The sequence below is a fragment of the Hemiscyllium ocellatum genome, chromosome 33 (genome assembly GCF_020745735.1).
Source record: "Hemiscyllium ocellatum isolate sHemOce1 chromosome 33, sHemOce1.pat.X.cur, whole genome shotgun sequence".
NCBI lineage: Eukaryota > Metazoa > Chordata > Chondrichthyes > Orectolobiformes > Hemiscylliidae > Hemiscyllium > Hemiscyllium ocellatum.
Window position 1 is genome coordinate 25,466,565 of NC_083433.1, and position 11,227 is coordinate 25,477,791.

The following is an 11,227-nucleotide window of genomic DNA, read 5'->3' on the forward strand; positions in this document are numbered from 1 at the left end:
TGGTGTCAATGCATGAACATAGCAAAATCCTGGCAATGGTAGTCACTTCTGTCTCTCCTGTGGCAGTTCCAACAGACAGGTGCCGAAGAGGCTAGTTACATAATTAATTAGATAAACATGGAACAGTACAGGCCCTTCGGTCCTCAATGTTGGACCAGCCATTTATTCTAGAGTGGAAGATTGATTGAGAAGAGTCAACATAAGTCATGGCAGGCCAAGTGTCATGAATCTCACTTAAAAAGATACTTTCCCAAAAATGTGGAAAAATAACTCAATGTCTTTGTCAGCAGTTCATAAGATTTTCAGTTAAGTAGCAACTACTTCCTTTACATTCAATGTTAACAGAGATCTTCTCCTTCAGAGGAATGGGATCCCAGCCACAAAACCTACATGTACAAGGTCCACCACAAAACTTTGTCCCTGAAGATACAGCGTTAACAAAGAATAGCCCTTAATATTTTGGAAGCTGCAATTATCAGTCCATGTGCTCAACAAGTAGGATTCAAAATTTCAACTTTTGACTCAAGTAGCAAGAGTGGAACCCACTGAACCATGAAAGACCTCAAACAACCATATTAAGTATCAACACTGAACTTCTAAACTGAAGTCCCAATTTGGATCTGATGTCAATTCATCTTAATATTAATTTGATCTCATTGTGCAAATGTTACTAGTTCTCATGAAAATTAACAGATTAAATTATTTGTAAGTGTATAGAGAGCTTGAGTTATATTTCCCCATGAAATCCAGCTTGCATCATTGCTAGTTGACTAAAAAGCAGTGCTTTTACTAGAACTCCCATCCCACACTAGGGCCCAACCCATCCAGCTGCTCCCTGCCCTAAAAAGGGAAAAATACACATAACTGAAAGAACTTTGAGGGTGATATCACAACCAATGACAGGGCTGAGCAAATGACTTAGAAGCTACGGTTCCCAGCTGCACCAGGTTTGGAATGTGAGGAATGCAGTCAGTGTGTCATAGTAAGTCTTTAGCAGTCTGGGAGAGTCCTGCCAATGAGTTGTGTCAGAGGTTCATTACTTTAATTTCTGAAATGATTGTTGTCAGTGGGAACAGTGTTCATGCAGAAGGAAACCACAGTCCCTCCCACATGTTGCACACAGCATACAGTCTTTCGACCATAAATGGAAGAAAATGCATTCAGTGTCTGCAATATTAGGCAAGACATTTGGATAATGTTAAAGAGGTGAATTTGTATCTTTGTTTTTGATCTACTAAACTATGTAATCAAAAATTACATGCAATAAAAAAATCAAGGAAAAATGCTCTAACATCTGAATTTAAAACAAAAATTGTCATTTTTTTTCTTGCAGGTTTTGTATAAATAGTAACCAAGTTATACAGCTGCAGGAGTACCTCAGCTGAGGCCTCTTTCTACATTCTAGTAGTATTGCTAGATATCTTTCTTACTATTGTTAGCTTTCCCTTGTTCTGTTCCTTTTACACGTTCTTTATCTGTAATATCTGTATTATTCCCTGTTTTAGGTGGTCACAGAATTGTTACAGCACGAAAGGAATCATTTATGTAAGTAATTTAGATAAGAATATATAAGGCATGGTTGGTAAGTGGATGTGGATGACAACAAGATTAGTGGTATAGTTGACAATGAAGAAAGTTACCTAAGATTACAAAGAGATCTTGATCAATTGGGTCAGTGGGGTGAGGAGTGGTAGATGGAGTTTAATTTGGATAAACTCAAGATATTGCATTTTGGTAAAACAAACAAGGGTAGGCGAAATAACTGGGCAGATGCTTGTGTCCCATCACCAAGTCATCCTTTATGTGTATACTGTACATAGGCTTCTACCAGCCAGCTCAAAGCCAGTCCCCAGAATCAGGAGACTCTTCGAATATCCTGTTTTTATTTGTTATCCAAGGCTCCATGATTGGCCCAGGTTAACGACCCCAATCAAGGATCTCATAATCACTACAGCAGGACACATACAACTAAAAAGAATAGTGTTGTAGAATAGAGAGATCTAGGGGTTTAGGTTTTTATTTCTTTGATGTTTGTGTCACACGTAGACAGGGTGGACTGGTTGAACCAAAGGGTTTGTTCCATGCTGTATGACTCTATGGCTGTATGACATTATGATCTAGATCTTCCTTACTTTTATCTGTTTCAACTGCTCAATGAATAACTGGAGTTTGGAGAAAGGTTCAAATTTATAGTTTTTTTTCTAAACAATCTATTCTGAGACAATGCTATGCACTTCTGGAACAGATTGGAGATGAACCCAGGCCTCCCACTACCACAGCATCATAAAAGTCCTGTATATCAGTTCAAATTTATAAGCTAACTTACAATGTTTCAAAACACCCAACATACAGCAAATTACCTTATAGTACAGCGATTACAGTTGTCTAAGGTCTTTCAAACCCTGTAGCAACCTTGCAATGATGTCATGGAACTGTTCCCCATTGGACATTAATAGCACAGAATGGGCAAAATCTAGAGAGAAGCAAGAAACACGTTGTTTGTGAGGCAGAAGCCTGATGTCTAGATTTATGAATGTTAGAAACATGTTTTAAAAAGCATGAGTAGACCTCCTAGCATTAAATGGTCGAATTAAAGGAATAGTTTTTCAATAATGTAAAACATACCGTATATACTCATGGATGGGTCGATCTCATGTATAAGTCAGCACTTCATTTTAGCCACAAAATCTGGTATTTTTCATATACCTCATGTACAAGTCGACCTTAGTTTTTCAGGGGTCTCTTCCTGACTATCCATTAATATTTGTGATATATGGTGAGAAGAGTTTTTTGCTGTGAATGTCAATTTTTTGATATAAAGTGTTTATCGTATATGATTAACAGTTTCATGCAGTTTATTTTGTTTTTATTGCTCTTCTGTTTTTTTTATGAATTATGTGTTGTACAAATACCCTGGTAGATGGCCTGACCACCTGCTGTTATGCCTATTAACATTTGTACTTATGTGTAGACCTACATGCACTTTACGGTACTGATAACTGGAACACTGTATGACAGTACCATTCTACCATAGCAGGCAGAATGGAGACAATTATTTTGCAGATAAATATTCAATAATGGCCATAATTCTTTTCCCTTTTGTTGTTTATTATTTTATATAGAGATCTGGCTCTTTTATGTCCATTTTTTGACCCAAGCCAAGCATGAATTTCATCCCCTCGAAAACAATACCTTATGTGTAAATTGATACCCTAATTTCAGCCTGAAAAAGTCTTCAAAACTTGACCTATACACGAGTATCTACGGTAATCAGAGCCCTATATGCCTCAGTGCACCATGCATTGTAGTACTTAATCTACATATGCAATAAATATTATTATAAAGATGCCCAAGCTTGAAGACAGCTCTTGACCTTACCTTCTCCTCAATCAATCTCTTTTGAACACAGACTCATGGATGTAGGCATAAAACTACATAACAAAATAATTATACACAGAGCAGCCATTTTGTTCATAAAAGCACTGAAATTAATGACGCGTTTAAAAAAAGTATTGGGTGATATCAATTGAGAGAATCAACTAATTCACAACATTTTAAATATCTAATCTGAACCTTGGTTTAATGTTTTATCTGAATGAGAGTACTTCTATTGCTGTAAAATTCCTTCCCTGAAGTGTCAGATCAAACTAGTCACATACTAGCATGGAACTTGAATCCACAATGGACTGATTTCACAGTTATCAACCAGCCAAATTATTACTGCCAGCTTTGAAATTGAGTAATTTGAAGTGCTTCAATCAGAGTTTGTCAGCTGAGTATCGGTGAGACCAAAGTCATTCTGTATTTTAATATGTTACTGCATGTTTTCTCAGTACTTCATTTTGGTTAAACCTGACATTGTTAATTTTTGGTGCTTTTTTCAACTGTGAACTGTGTCTTTAGCTTTAAAGATATCCTCCACTTCAGTCCCTGAAAGTCTTGAAAATTGTCAGTCTTTTTCCCCTTAACCCCAGCCATGGCGCTCAATGCCTATGTAAATTTTCTCACCAGCCTCCACATTGCATAAACTCCAAGTCAACTGGTGATCCATCTATTTTCACAATAAATCTCATTCACCAGCCATTCCTGTCTTATTGACTTCAAGGTCTTTGTCTTATTTTATACATTGGTCCATTATTCAGCCTTATATCCTAGCTCCCTCAACTCTTTAAAATTCTTTTTAAAAATTAAGCTAGACTTCCCTGTGCTTTTCTTCCCTTCAGTCCACAGTCATAGTTAAAACTTTCAAGTAACAGCATGCTGTGTGGGGTTCTTTTTGACATAATTGCTCCCCCACTTCTTATTATTCCCCCAGGCATTTTCCAACTTTTTTTTGTTGCTGTCTGAATCTCTTGAGGAGTGTCTTAATATGTTTCAAATATTTAGTTAAAAAGAAAAGTAAATTGTTAACCTCCATTGAAGTGATAAGAATGGTAATTGACCTTTGAGTTTCTGAGCTGATGATAGGGAAATAATTAACCAGAATTCCTATTAAATCAGTATCCAATATTAGATCATGTGTGGGTGATGTCAGATTATGGCAGTAATCCATTTTACTATGATTAGCCAGCCAACACACACACTGAAAAGTAGCCAGAATTAAAGCTACTTCTCTCTTTCTCTCACACATGCACTCACTCACATTCATGGGGAGTTTTGAGAAGTGGGTTAAAATCCTACCATAACAGTTGATCGAATTTAACATAGTGTGTGGAGACAGATATGTTAAGTAGTGATTGACATGCCACACATAGTACCACAAACACTTGCTGTGTTGTGTGCCAGCCAGCCCATCGAGAGCTGAGAGGCAGATAGTTAAGTTTCTCAGCATGTCATCATTTAGAAGCTGACAATATCTGGGTGCTAAGGACCACCCGCCGAGGTCTCCTCCTTAGGCAATCCAGCGGCCAGAATGTACACTCTTCATGTAGGATGGAGTTGCAGGGAGAGGTAGTTCAAGGGAATCCGAGTCAAGGGTGTTAGCTTTCAGGAGGCATACCCCCCCCTTCCTGAATGGAACAATTGAAAGCACTCCCTCAATCTGGTAGACAGATGACCCTGATTTTGCAGTCAGGAAAATAGCTACCTTTCTCACCTGCTGGGATGGCAGATGATCAGGGTGTGGCAACTTGTGCTCCTTACGTGACCATCAATGCACCACTTCAGTGCTGTAATTGGTGGGTGTCAAGAGGGACCTTCCCTACCAGAACATACATCAGGGCTAACTCTCCCAATTACTTCCCTTCTTGTCATTTTCCCTCCGCCTCTTACAGGGTAAAATTGCATCCTCAATGTCACAATAGTGATAATCAATTATCATTTAAAACCCATTTGGTTCACTAATATCCTTTAAGGAAGAAAATTCCTGTCCTTATCCAGTCTCATCTACATATGACTTCAGTCTCACAGCAATATGACTAACTCCCAACAGCTGAACAAACCATTCAATTCGAGGCAGTTGGGGATGGGCAGTAAACTTCAACAAATTTAATGAAAAAATAATTCAAGTAACCAACTCGCAGCAGTTACCTGCACTCAACCTGAATGGATGGAGGCAGGGTGGGGCAGGAAAAAGAGCTGTTGTATACGGCTTGTACTGCATTACACCTCAGGGTGTGGGATAATTAGTGAATAAATAAAAAGTCTCATTGTCCAAGAAATTAAAAATATCCATGTGATGAAACAATAAACATATGTGGTGCTGGTTTTTGTCAGTGTCTGCAAGGCTATCATTACATACAGGCTACACTAACCTGCAAGGTGACTTAGTTCTTGCCAACAGAAATATGATCCCGATGGAGGTTTGTATAACTGTCTGACCACACCTTGAACTGAAGACGTCATTGTGGATAGTTGAACATGTAGTTCCTATTTAGCTTATTTTATATTGTTTATGAGGCAGGTACAGGCAATGAACGCACTTCCTGTATGATATTCTATAGTTAATGGGAGCTAATGAGCAGACAGGAAATTACAACGAAAATTAATCTTAAATAAACGTTATCAACATCCTTCACCCTACCTCTCATCACCACATTTCTTAGAGATGAATGCTATGACTAACCCTTTGATGAAATCAATAAATCAACACAAACCAGAAATTGCCCTCTCTTTCATTTTCTCAGCTCTGTAATAAATGTGGAGTTGATGGCATGGCTATGCCAAGTCAAGTATATATATTTAACTGGGGTTTTATCACATACCAAGGAGTTGATTTCTTCCCTGTTGTCACAGTAAATACTTAAAACACAAAAGTAAGCTATATATAAACATTGAGGTCAAAAGGTGTGGCATTGGAAAAGCACAGCTGGTCAGGCAACATTCAAAGAGCAGGAGAGTTAACATTTCAAGCATACAGTCTTCATCATGAATTTTGGTGGGGGGCGGGGAAAACAAGGGAGTGGAATGGTGGGTGGGGCTGAGGGAAAGGTGGCTAGGAATGTGATAGGTAGATGAAGGTAGGGGTGAAAGGTTGAAGTGGAGGGTGGAGCAGATACATGGGAAGGAAGATGGACAGGAAGGACAGTTCAGAGGGCAGTGCCAAGATGGAGGTTTGGATCTAGGATAAGGTGGGGGGAGGGAAAATGAAGAAACTGGTGAAATTGATACTGGTACCAGCAAGAAGACGAGGAATTCTTCCTCCAGTCATCAGGTGGCTAGGATTTGGTGGTGGATGCAGCCTAGGACTTGCATGGATTTTGGGGGAGGGGGAGGGGGAATTGAAGTGATCGGCCACAGGACAGTGGGGTTGATTGGTGCATATGTCCTGGAGATGTTCTCTGAAACATTTCACAAGTTGGCATCCTGTCTCGCCAATGTAGAGGAGACAACATCAAGTGCAATGGACAGTGGATGAGGTGTTTGGATGTGCAGGAAAATCTCTGTTGAATTTGGAAGGATCCTTTGGGGCCTTGGTTGGAGATGAGGCGGGAGATGTGGGCGCAGGTTTTACACTTCTTGCAGTGGCAAGGGAAGGGGCTGGGAATAGAGGGTGGGTTGGTGTGGGGCATGAGCCTAATGAGGGAGTCTGGATTAGTGGTACTGGAAGACCACAGCAGTTCAGGCAGCATCCTAGGAGCAGTAAAATCAGGATGCTGCCTGAACTGCTGTGCTCTTCCAGCACCACTAATCCAGAATCTGGTTTCCAGCATCTGCAGTCATTGTTTTTACCCTAATGAGGGAGTCGCAGAGGGAACTGTCTCAGTGGAATGCTGAAAGGGATAGGGAGGGAAATATATCTCTGGTAGTGGGGTCTGACTGTAGGTGGCAGAAATGGCGAAGGATGATGTGTTGTATCCGGAGACTGGTGGGTAGACAGTGAGAATCGGGAGTTCTATCCTCGTTGCGTTGGAGGGTGGGCTCAAGGGCAGAAGTGCAGGAAGTGGAGGAGATGCACTGGAGGGTATTGTTGACCATGTGGGAGGGGAAATTGCAGTCCTTGAAGTTAGAGGCCATCTGGGATTTTCTGGAATGGAATTGCTCTTTCTGTGAGCAGATGTGGCGGAGGCGGAGGAATTAGGAGTAAAGGATAGCGTTTTTACAGGAAGGGGTGATGGGAGGAGGTGAAGTCCAGTTAGGTGTGGGAGTGAGTGGGTTTGAAGTAGATGTCCATGTTGAGTCAGTCACCAGAGATGGAGATCCAGGAAGGGGAGGGAGATGTCCAAGATGGTCCAGCTGAACTTGAGATCAGAGTGAAAGGTGTTCGTGATGTTGATGAACTGTTCAATCTCCTCATGGGAGCATGAGGTGGCATTGATATATATAAATGTCACCTTATTAGCTTATCTTGCTTTCTTACTTTCAGATAAGCGTTTAAAATTTATAATCTATACTCAACATATACCAAGAATAAGACCTATTTTGCATTTTAATCTTTTTGCATATCTTCTTCTGTCAGCTTGTCCTGCAGATAACCGGCATAATTACCGGCAAAAAAGCTTTGCATACACACAGCAGGTTCTGCAATTTTATCTTCACCTCCTTCTTTCTTCCATTCCCCACACCATCTCACGGTGCAGATGTAGTGAGAGCTGCTGGATCTGGATCAATGAGAGTTACCTTTTCTCCTGTACCTCTGTACAGGAATTAGGCCATTGAGAACTGAGCAGGAGGGGAAAGCTTCACTGATTTTGAAAGATGGGAGAAGCAATTTAGGGCTTTGTGGACCAAGTAACTTAAGACTGGTTGTAGGCTAGATATTTGAATTTTTACACAAAAGAAGATATCAAGAAACCAAAAATATTGTAATTATGGATTTTAAAAGTTGAAGTCATTGTTGACCAACCCTACCATGGTTTGCACTGCTGCTTCACAGTACCAGGGACCTGGGTTTGATTCCAGCCTTTGGTGACTGTGTAAAAGCTGCACATTCTCCTTATGTCTGTGTGGGTTTCCTCCAGGTGCTCTGGTTTCTTCTCACAACCCAAAGAAATTAATCTCCATCTGCCATTCCTCAGCCCACAGCCCAGTTGATCAATATATATCACCAATTTTGGTGTCATCCACAAACTTACTAACAATGCCTCGTATATTCATGTCCAAATCAGTTATATAAATAACAAACAAGTGGTCTTAGTACCAATCCTTGTGGCACACTGCTGGTCACAATCCTCCAGTCTGAACAACAACACTCTACTACCACCCTTTATCTCTTACAAAATTGGCTTGATTGTATCCACTTGGCTAGCTCTTTCTGGTTCTTATGTGATCTAATACCACTAATCAGGCAACCATCTGGAATTTCGTCGAAGCATTTGCTAAAGCTCATGTAGACAACATCTACTGCTCTGCCTTCATCTGTCTTATGGGTCACTTTAAAAAATTCAATCAGTTTTTGAGGCACAATTTCCCATGCACAAAACCATGCTGACTATCCTTAATCAGCCCTTAACTTTCCAAATGCATTTAAATCATGTCTCTCAGATTCCATCAAACAAGCTACTCACCACTGAAGTCAGGCTCACCAGTCTGTAGTTCCCTGGCTTTTTCTTGCAGCCTTTCTAAAATAATGGCACAACATTAGTCTCCCTCCAGTTTTCCAGCACCTCATCCCTGGCTGTCGATAACATAAATATCTCTGCTAGGGGTCATGCAATTTCTTCCCTAGTTTCCCACAATGTTCTGGGATACATTTGATCAGGTCCTGGAAATTTATTTCTGTTTATGCATTTTAAGACCTCCAGCACCTCTTTGTCTGTAATGTGGGCTCTTTTCAAGACATCAGTATTCATTTCCCTTAGTTGCCTAGCTTCCATGTCTTTCCACACAATAAATACTGACATGAAATATTCATTCAGAATCTCATCCATCTCCTGTGGTTCCACACGTAAATGCTCTTTAAAGGACTCTATTCTCACCAATTACTTTTTTGCCCTTAATATATTGTAGAGACTATTTGGATTCTCCTAAACCTTATCTGCCAAAGCTATCTCATGTTCCCTTTGTGTCCTCCTAATGTCCTTCTTAAATGTACTCCTACACTCCCTATATTCTACAAGGGATTCACTCATTCCCAACTGTCTATACCTGATATATGCCTCCTTATTCTCGACCAGAGCTGCCTTATCACTAGTCATCCATTGTTCCCTAATCCTGCCAATCTTACCCTTCACAGTAACAGAAACATGCAGTCCCTGAACTCGCATTATCTTGTTTTTGTAGGGCTTCCGCTTGCGAGATATCCCTTTACCTATGGGCAGCCTCCCCCAATCAACCTTTGAAAGTTATGTCTAATATCATCAAAATTGGCTTTGCCCCAGTTTAGAGCTTTAACTTGTGGACCAGATCTATCTTTTCCAATAACTATTTTAAAACTAATAGAATTATGGTCACTGGTCCCAAAATGTTCCCCATTGATACCTCAGTCATTTACTCTGCCTTACTTCCCAAGAGGAGGTTGAGTTTTGCACCTTCTTTAGTAGAGCTGTCTACATATCGATTGAGGAAGTTTTCTTGAACATACTTAATAAATTCCTCCCAACCCAAGTCTTTAATACTATGACAGTCCCAGTCTATGTTTGGAAATCTCCTACTATTTAACCCTATTATTCTTACAGGGACCTGCAATCTCCCTACATATTTGCTCCTCAGTTTCTTAGTGATTCCTGGGGGGGGGGGGGGGGGGTTTATGATAAAATCCCATGAAGGGGATTACCCCATTCTTATTTCTCAGTTCCACTCATATAGCTTCACTAGAAAATCTCCCAGGAATATCCTCTCTAAGTACTGCCATGATGTTTCCCGTAATAAAAATAACACTCCCTCCTCTTTTGCCTCTGCTTCTATTCTTCTATAGCATCTGTAACCCAGAACATTGAGGTGCCAATCCTGTCCCTCCCTCATCCATGTTTCTGTAATATCTGTGATACATTAGTCCCATGTTCCTAGTTCATCTGCCTTATCTGTCAGGCCTCTTGCATTGGAATAAATGCAGTTTAATTCATCAGTCTTCCCTTGTTCTCTGCCATACTCTTGCCTGACTTGTCTATTTAGCTTCCTCTCATTTAACAGCCTCAACCTTCTCTCTTGTCTCACTACTGTTTAGGGTGCCAACCCTCTTAAATCCTCCCAAGTAGCTCTCGCAAATTTCCCAGCCAGGATATTGGTCCATCTCCAGTTCAGGTGCAACCTGTCCCTCTTGTACAGGTCACTTCTCCTGCAGTGGAAATCCCAATGATCCAAAAATTTGAATCCCTGCCCTCTGCACCAGCTCCTCAGCCATGCATTCATCTTCCCTATCCTCCTATTCCTACTCTCATTAGCATATGGCATCAGGAGAATATTATCTTTGAGGTCCTGCTTTTTATATTGTGTTTGGATATCCAATGAGATCAAGGGAGTTGAGGGTATGTAAGAGGGTATCCATGTAGGAAACCCCTTTGCTGACAGAAAAATGGCACAGAGGGTATTTCTGAGAGAAATTTCCATTAGTGGAACTGAGCCTCCTGTGTGATGTTTGGGGTCTGGTACAAGTGAGAAGTTCTGTTAAAATGATCGAGGTCAGCACACATAAGAATGGCTCATCTGCCTGAGCCAATTAGGATTGGGTTGAGCACCACATTCTTAAGGATCTTGATGGTTTTGGCAATGGGTTAGATGCTACTCAGGAATGTACTTTGTGCCAGCTCTTCCAGTGGCATTTGGCCCCTTCCTCCAACATCCAATACATCTTCAATTCTACTCACTTTGGGCAACCCACATGCCCCCCTCCCCCAGCCACATAAATTTC